The sequence below is a fragment of the Pteronotus mesoamericanus genome, unplaced genomic scaffold (assembly GCF_021234165.1).
Source record: "Pteronotus mesoamericanus isolate MK-2021 breed Mesoamerican mustached bat unplaced genomic scaffold, CSHL_Meso_final contig_90, whole genome shotgun sequence".
In the NCBI taxonomy this organism is placed as follows: domain Eukaryota; kingdom Metazoa; phylum Chordata; class Mammalia; order Chiroptera; family Mormoopidae; genus Pteronotus; species Pteronotus mesoamericanus.
The window spans coordinates 8777918-8785437 of record NW_026555277.1 but is presented as its reverse complement, the minus strand read 5'-3'; the positions used below and the strand labels follow the sequence as shown (position 1 = coordinate 8785437).

The window sequence follows — 7520 nt, the reverse complement described above, 5'->3', positions numbered from 1 at the left end:
ACCTCACTCCTGGCCGTAGTGGCCAGAACTTAGCACTGGTGTGGGGGAGAGTTCTCTAAGTAAAGAGGTAACGCTTGAAACATTTTATCACATGCCTGATCATGGCTCTCAGTGGGACAGAGCCAACCTCTGCTTCCAACGCCTTTTCCTTCGAGACTTTCAAGGGCCTGTGACTGTTTCAGTGGAGGAACAGGACAAGGAGAGGCATTAGTAGGTAGCCTTCAGAGCATGCCTTCCTTACTGTCCGCATACATGCTTTCCTTGCTCACTATTCCTGCTGCTCAGTGGCTGGGAAAGTAGGAAGATACACAGAATTATTGCTGTCAAAAGCCCATGGAAAAAATCTGGAATAGGAAACCATAGAATGAAATGCAATTTCTTTCCTGAATGTTGTGGAATTAAATTTTTGAAAATATTTTAATATATGTCAAAAGCAGATATAGCGTAAGTTGAACAAAACAACAAACCTAGCTTAGTTGACAGAATACTGTCCTCTAAACCAACAATATACACACTTGAATTACACTGGAAACATTTTACTAAAGTTGAACATAATTGGACCATTACACAAGCCCCAAACATTTTTGTAAAAATTAATAGAATATTCTCTGAACTGAAAATACGGGATTAAGCTAGGAACACTGGAAAGTCCCTGTTTCAAAAACAGGTAGTTCAGCCCTGGTTGGCATGGCTTGGAGTGCCTTCCCATAATCAAAAGATTGTGGGTTTGGTTCCTCGCCTGGGCACATGCAATTACTGGTCCAGGAGGTAATCAATCGATGCTCCTCTTGCATTGGTGCTTTTCTCTCCCTTGTCCCTTCCTCTCTAGAAAGCAAAAAAAAAAAAAAAAAAAAAAAGTCCTCGAGGATTTAAAAAAAAAAATTTTTTTATACGGAGTACAAGATAAGACAAATACCATATGATTTCAGTTGTATGGGTAATCTAATGAACAAAATAATCAGAAACAGACTCAGATACAGAGAACAGACACACTTATCAGAGGGGAGGGAGTTTGGGGGTTTGGGTGAAAAAAAGGGATTAAGCAGTACAACTTGGTAGTTAACAGAATAGCCACAGAGATACATATTACGGCATAGGGAATATAGTCAATAATGTGATAAACTTGTATGGGGCCAGGTAGGTACTTGAAGCAGCAGGGGGACCACTCTAAATTACATACTTTTCTAACCCATTTTGCTGTACATCTGAAACTATTGCAGAATAATATCAAATGTAAATTAATTGGAAAAAAATTGGGAGGAGGGTGTGGGGAAGTAGAAGAGGAGATGGGGGGGGGGATAAATGATGGGGTGGTGAACACAATACAATATACAGATGTATTATAGAATTGTACACCTGAAACCTATATGTAATTTTATTAATCAATGTCACCTCATTTCAATACAACTTAAAATTCATGGTCCTAAAAAATATAAATTAATACGTTAAATTGAAAAGCAGGGAATATGGCACCACAAAGTCAGATCAACTTAAAAATCAGAAGCAAAAGAGAAGAGTCTCACAAATAATGGGAATACAAAGAAATATGCCCCACTCAAAGGGAAAGGAGCAATCCCCAGAAAGAGAAGTAGATGAAATAGAGGCAAGTAAACTCAGATATTGAGTTCCAAACAATGGTTCTAAGGAAGCTCAGTGAGCTCAGAGAATTACCAAAAACTACAGAAAAACTATTAGGAACTAACTGCAAACTACATCAACATGAAAAAGGACATAGAAACTATCAATAAGAGACAAGGAAATGAAGAATACAATTTCTGAATTGAAGAACACAGTAGAAGGAATCAAAAGCAGGCTCGATGAACCTGAAGACCGAATCAGTGAGCTGGAGGATAAGGTAGAAAAAAGCTCCCAGAAAGAGCAAGAAAATGAAAAAAGACTCAAAAAGAATGAAGAAACATTGAAGGGAATGCAAGACAACCTGAAACATAATAATATCCGTATAATAGGTATACCAGAAGGAGAAGAGGATGAGGAAAGGGTAGAGAACCTGTTTGAAAAAGTAATGTTGGAAAACTTCCCTAGTTGGAGGAGAGAAAAAGTCACACAAGTCCAGGAAGCACAGAGGGTCCCATTCAAGAGGAACCCAGTGAGGCCCACTCCAAGACACATCATCATTAAAATGGCAAATATCAAAGACAAATAGAGAATCCTAAAGCAAGCAAGGGAGAAAGAGGTAGTAACATATAAGGGAGCCCCAATACAGCTAGCAGCTGACTTCTCAACAGAAACCCTGCAAGCCAGAAGGGACTGGCAAGAAATATTCCAAGTAATGAAAAGCAAAGGCCTGCAACCAAGACTGCTCTACCCAGCAAGGTTCTCAATTAAAATGGAAGGCAAAATAAGGAGTTTCCTAGACAAAGGAAGGCTAAAAGACTACACGTCCACTAAACTAGCACTGCAAAATATGCTAAAGAGACTGCTTTAAGATGAAGAAAAAGTTTCTATGAATACCCAGTTCCTTTGAGAGTTGCCAATACTTGATATTACCAATATTTTTAATACCCATTAATTTGATTGTGACAATGATATTATTTTAATTGTTCCTTTACTATTTGTTGAAACTAAACCTGTTTTAGTATATTTCTTGCCTATTTCTATTATTTAAAAAAAAAGCTTTAAATGACTTTTTGGTTTTCTTAATCCATTTATGATTAAATGTTTGTAGAACTTTTTTCCCTAAAAAACAAACAAAAACCTATTAACAATGTTTTCGATGTGTTGCAAATAATTTTCTATTCTATTCCTTGTCCTTTAACTTTTTAATATCTATATTACTATATAGTTAAATGTTTAATATAGTCATATTGTCAATATTTATTTTATAGCTTCTGGGGTTGAGTATTTTACTTCAGGTCATGAAAAATATTCTATTTTCTTCTAAAACTCCTTAGATTCTACATATTGATTTTTAACTCACCTGAATATTTCTTGTATAATGTGTGAAATAGGGCTCTATATTTGTTTTATTTCAAGTAATAGTGGTCATGCACCTTATTTGTTGAATAAGCCTTGTGTTACCCATTGATTTGAAATATCAACTTAATCATATATTTTTAGATATATACGTTTGTCTCTAGAATGCTCGTTTCATTGATCTACTTGATTATTTCTGTGCTGATGTCGTGTTGGTTTAATTGCTGAGACTTTGTAATGGTTTTACATTTTTTAAATATGTTATAATTAACTTTGACATTTAAAAAATAAATAAAATCAATCTGCATTTAAGAAAGAGAGAGAGATGCGATAGCCTTTTGCGATAACATGGATGGAACTGGAGGATATTAAACTAAGTGAAATAAGCCACAGTTGATGAAAGACAAATACCATATGATCTCACCTGTAAGTGAATTCTATTCAACAAAATAAAACTAACGAACAAAATAAACCACAAGCATGGAAACATTGAGCAGACTGAAAGTAACCAGAGGGGATTGGGAAAGAAGGCAATGGTGGAAAGAAGGGGAGGGGACTAGACAAAGAACATGTATGAATGACCCATGGACATGGACAACAGAGTGGGAATTGACCGTGTGAGTGGGGGAGAGGGGTATGGGTGGAGGGTGGTAAAGAGGTAAAAATTGAGACAACTGGAATAGAATAAACATGATGTATAAGTTTTTTTAAAATGTATAAAAAAAATAGGTAATACAATGCTGAATAACCCCTGGATCACAGAGGAAATCACAGGGGAAGTTAGAAAAAAAATTGAGTGATGAAGATTTACCATCTCAAAAATCTGTTATATGGGTAAAGCAGTATTTAAAAGATACATTAAATGCACACATTACAAAAGAAAGGCTGAAGTCAATTATCTAGGTTTTTATTTCAAGAAACTGGTAAGAAGCAGATTCAAAAAATGGAAGGATACAAAAAAAAAAAAAACGTCAGTGAAGTAAAACAAATGTATGATAAAAATCAACAACGCCAAATATGCCCTTGAAAACATCGATGAAATTGATCAACCTTCATAAACTGATCAGGAAAAAATAGTATGTATCAACAATGTTAGAAATGGAAAAACGGACATTTTCATATCTTAGAGCCACCAATCTCAAATTTCCAGAGACCATAAAAAGTGAACATCCAATTCACTTATGAAGCAGTATAACCATCCACCAAAACCTGTGAAAGATCTCAAGAAAGGAAAACCAGGGGCCAAACTCCCATAAATGTAGACATAAAATCCTCAGATTAAGCAAGTCAGATCTAGTAGTATTGCCACAGTGGCTCAGTGGGTTGAGTGCAAGCCTGCAAAACAAAGCATCACTGGATCAATTCCCAGCTTGGGCACATTCCTGGGTTGTGGGCTGGGTCCCTGGTCGAGGGCAGGCAAGAGGCAACCAATCTATGTTTCTCTTGCACATCGATATTTCTCTCCCTCTCTTCCTTCCCCTCTCTCTAAAAACAAATAAAACCTTAAATAAATTAAATATTTTTTAAAAATCTAGTATTACATAAAATGATAATGTATCATAGCTAATTTGAGTTTACTGCAGAAATGCAAGATTAATACAATACTTGAACCAATGCAACCCACCATATACTCAACATAAGGAGAAAAATCCCACAATTGTCTAGATAGATGCAGATAAGAATATAAAATTCAACACCTATTCATGATTTAAAAAAAAAAACAAAACTTTGAAAATCAGGAATAAAAGGGCACATTCTTAAGCCAATAAAAAGTATCCATAAAAAACCAAAACAAACCCCTACAGTAAATCTCTCATATTGAAGTCCCTGATAAAACATTGAAATCATTCTCCACGAGATGAGGAATGAGACAAAGATGTTCATATTATACCTCCACTCATCATTGTACTAGTCCTAATCAGTGTGATAAGGCAAGAAAATAAAAGACAAGATTATAAAGGGAAAAAGTGCTGACAACATGATTGTTTATACAGATAATCTGAAAGAATTTACAAGTTCTTAGAACTAAGTGAATTTTGCAAAGTCAGTATACAAAAAGATCGACCACATGTTTCTAAAGATGACAAAGAAAATGAATTTTCAAAAGTATTTCATTTATAATAGCATAAGAAATTAAATGGATATAGCAAAGGATATGTAGAACTTTGATACTGAAAAATGTATTTCAATAAATTTTATTTCAGAAGTGTGAGTAGTTTAGCTAGATGAGCTGGGAAACTAACTAGTCTCTGACTCCCTAACCTGACTGTCCCCAAAAGGAAAATGTGGAGGGTATCTCTCCTGGTTATCAGGAGGAAGGGCTAGGCTTGTCAGGAGGGCAGCGTGAGAGTATAGAGTTTAGGCCTTCCTCTGCCAGCTGTACCTTCATTTAAATTTAAGACCTCTAGGCCTTTCCTGGGCATGGTTCCCAGAAAGTCCCTGTGCTGCTGCTGCCCTGATCAAGTTTCTGGATCTGTTAATAATAGACAACAGTGGGGGAAGGGGCAAGATCATTATGGCAATAGGAACAACCAAACCAGATGGACAGTTCCTGTGCTTGGGGCCATCTGTCTGCTCCCTTCCTGATCTAAAGGACATCCTGCAATGGGCGTGTCTTCTAAGCCACTCTTTGGAGCTATTTCAACCTGTGATGGTCTCCAAGTGCCTGCCCCCAAAATCAGAACAAGTGATCTGAGAGCACTGTTTATGAGGACACTGAAACAGAATATCTGAGGTCTGAACTCTCCCAGAAAATCCAGGATGAATGAGAATACTCCTCACAAAACAGCCAGAAGGGAAGGAGGTAGGGCTGCAATGAGGTGAAGCAAACAGTGACTCAGAAAGAGGCAAGCCAATGTAATCCTGGAGCTTTGAAGAGGAGTGGGAAATGTAAAGGGGAAACATGGAAAAATAAGGACCTGACGGTGCTACTGAGAAAGTGAGAGTGGGAGAGTGAGACAAGCATGATGAGACGTGGCCTCTGTTAAGTGACATCTAAAGTCTGCACAGTTTAAATATTGATACCCACCTCATCTTTCTGTTCCCCATAATGGGCTCCCTCTTCTGCTTCCCCTCTCTGTGTCCTCCTCGTCATTTATCAAAACCTGCTCTCCCTTAACTATGGTAAAGACAACCTAGGTGTAAATTGTGGAAAAAAACAGTAAGCCTTCAGAAATTACCAATCACAAAAATTTGAAACTCTCTTATTATAGAATATAACACAGATATAGAAAATGACATAAAGAAAACATATAGCTTAATAAGTTATAAAGTGGTGACCCTTTCTTAGCACCCAGAATTAGAAATAGAACTTGGCCGACTATTTCGGAAGCCAACTTTGTGCCTTATCCCATCACAACTCTTGCCTCCTCCAAAAATAACCACTGTACTGACATTTATGGCAATCACTTAGAAGGATTTGATTTTAATGGGACTAAAGTTTTAGCTATAAATAATCACTAATGGTAGAAAAGTAAGCGGTTGAGGGGTGTTTGGGGGAGTCATTAGAGGCAGCCAGATCTCTGCGCACTTAAAATCATGTTATTTCATACAGTTGGTTCACTCTGTGCCTATGGTTAAGACACCACACTGGAAAAAGACCCCACAGAAGTCCAAATATAGGGCTGTGCCCCATGCCCTCAGCTGCCTTACTATCTTCCACTGGTCCGGAAACAGCCATACCCTGCAGTCTTTTCCAGAATAAAGCAAAAGTAGGACCCAGCTCACAGTGCTTGGGAGAATGCAAGGGACTGGTTTTCTCTATTGCCGACGTGTGCACATTGCCTAAACGTCCCTGGGCCTCAGCTTCTCACTGTGAGGTATGGGGCCATAACAAAGCCCTGTACAGTCCCCTATTCCTCTCCTAAGGTGGTCCTCTTTCCTCAACCTTGGTTTCTGTTTCAGCTGTCTGTCCATTCACCCTTATAAAAATCTCATTACATTCCTTTCCCAGCTGGTGTCCTTGCAGTCGTGTGCTCTTCTTTTTGCCCTTGATTCTTATACTCCATAAGTCTGCTTCATTTCTGCACACACCTTTATAAACACACATGCACATGGAAGGTGCTGAACAAGTGCTCATAGAAATAATGAACATAAAGAACAATGAATTCCTGTATACATCCCTTAAATATTTAGTGAGTACCTAACATATACACAGATGCTAACCTGTGCCTCTACACTCTTAAGATCATTCCTCTCCTCCCTTTCCTCCTCATCTTGTTCCTTTTCCTCCTCCTCCTTCTTCTTTTTTTTTTTTCTTTCCCTGTGTCACAGAGCTAGACTGAGTGCCTTACAAGGCAGGATGCAGAGACACAGAAGCAGGCTGGATGGTGGAAACAGACACCATGGCGAGGAGCCAGATGAAATAAGGGCAAAGACAGCTGTATAACATGCAGGGGGAAACCAACCAGAATGAAAAGCCGTGATTCATGGAGCACTGCGACTCAGACACTCCTTGGATTTCACTTTGAGAGCTCTGGCCGGATCGGGGTCAGTAAGGGCTGGCTTCAAACTGAAGGGCAGCTGGGCTCCTCCTCCCTGCTTATGTGGTGCTCCAACCCCTCCCCTTAATCCTTTTCTACCCAGTC

General features: G+C 38.2%; 1 long non-coding RNA gene across 1 annotated transcript; it reads right to left on the bottom strand.

Moving 5' to 3' along the window:
• Positions 1 to 243: 243 nt before the first annotated feature.
• LOC129080638 (uncharacterized) lies at positions 244 to 7444 on the bottom strand. Its single transcript, XR_008530190.1, has 3 exons — positions 7341 to 7444; positions 5963 to 6068; positions 244 to 825 (listed from the first exon to the last, which is right to left on the bottom strand). It is a non-coding gene; the product is annotated as an uncharacterized LOC129080638 (long non-coding RNA).
• Between the last annotated feature and the right edge of the window lie 76 nt (positions 7445 to 7520).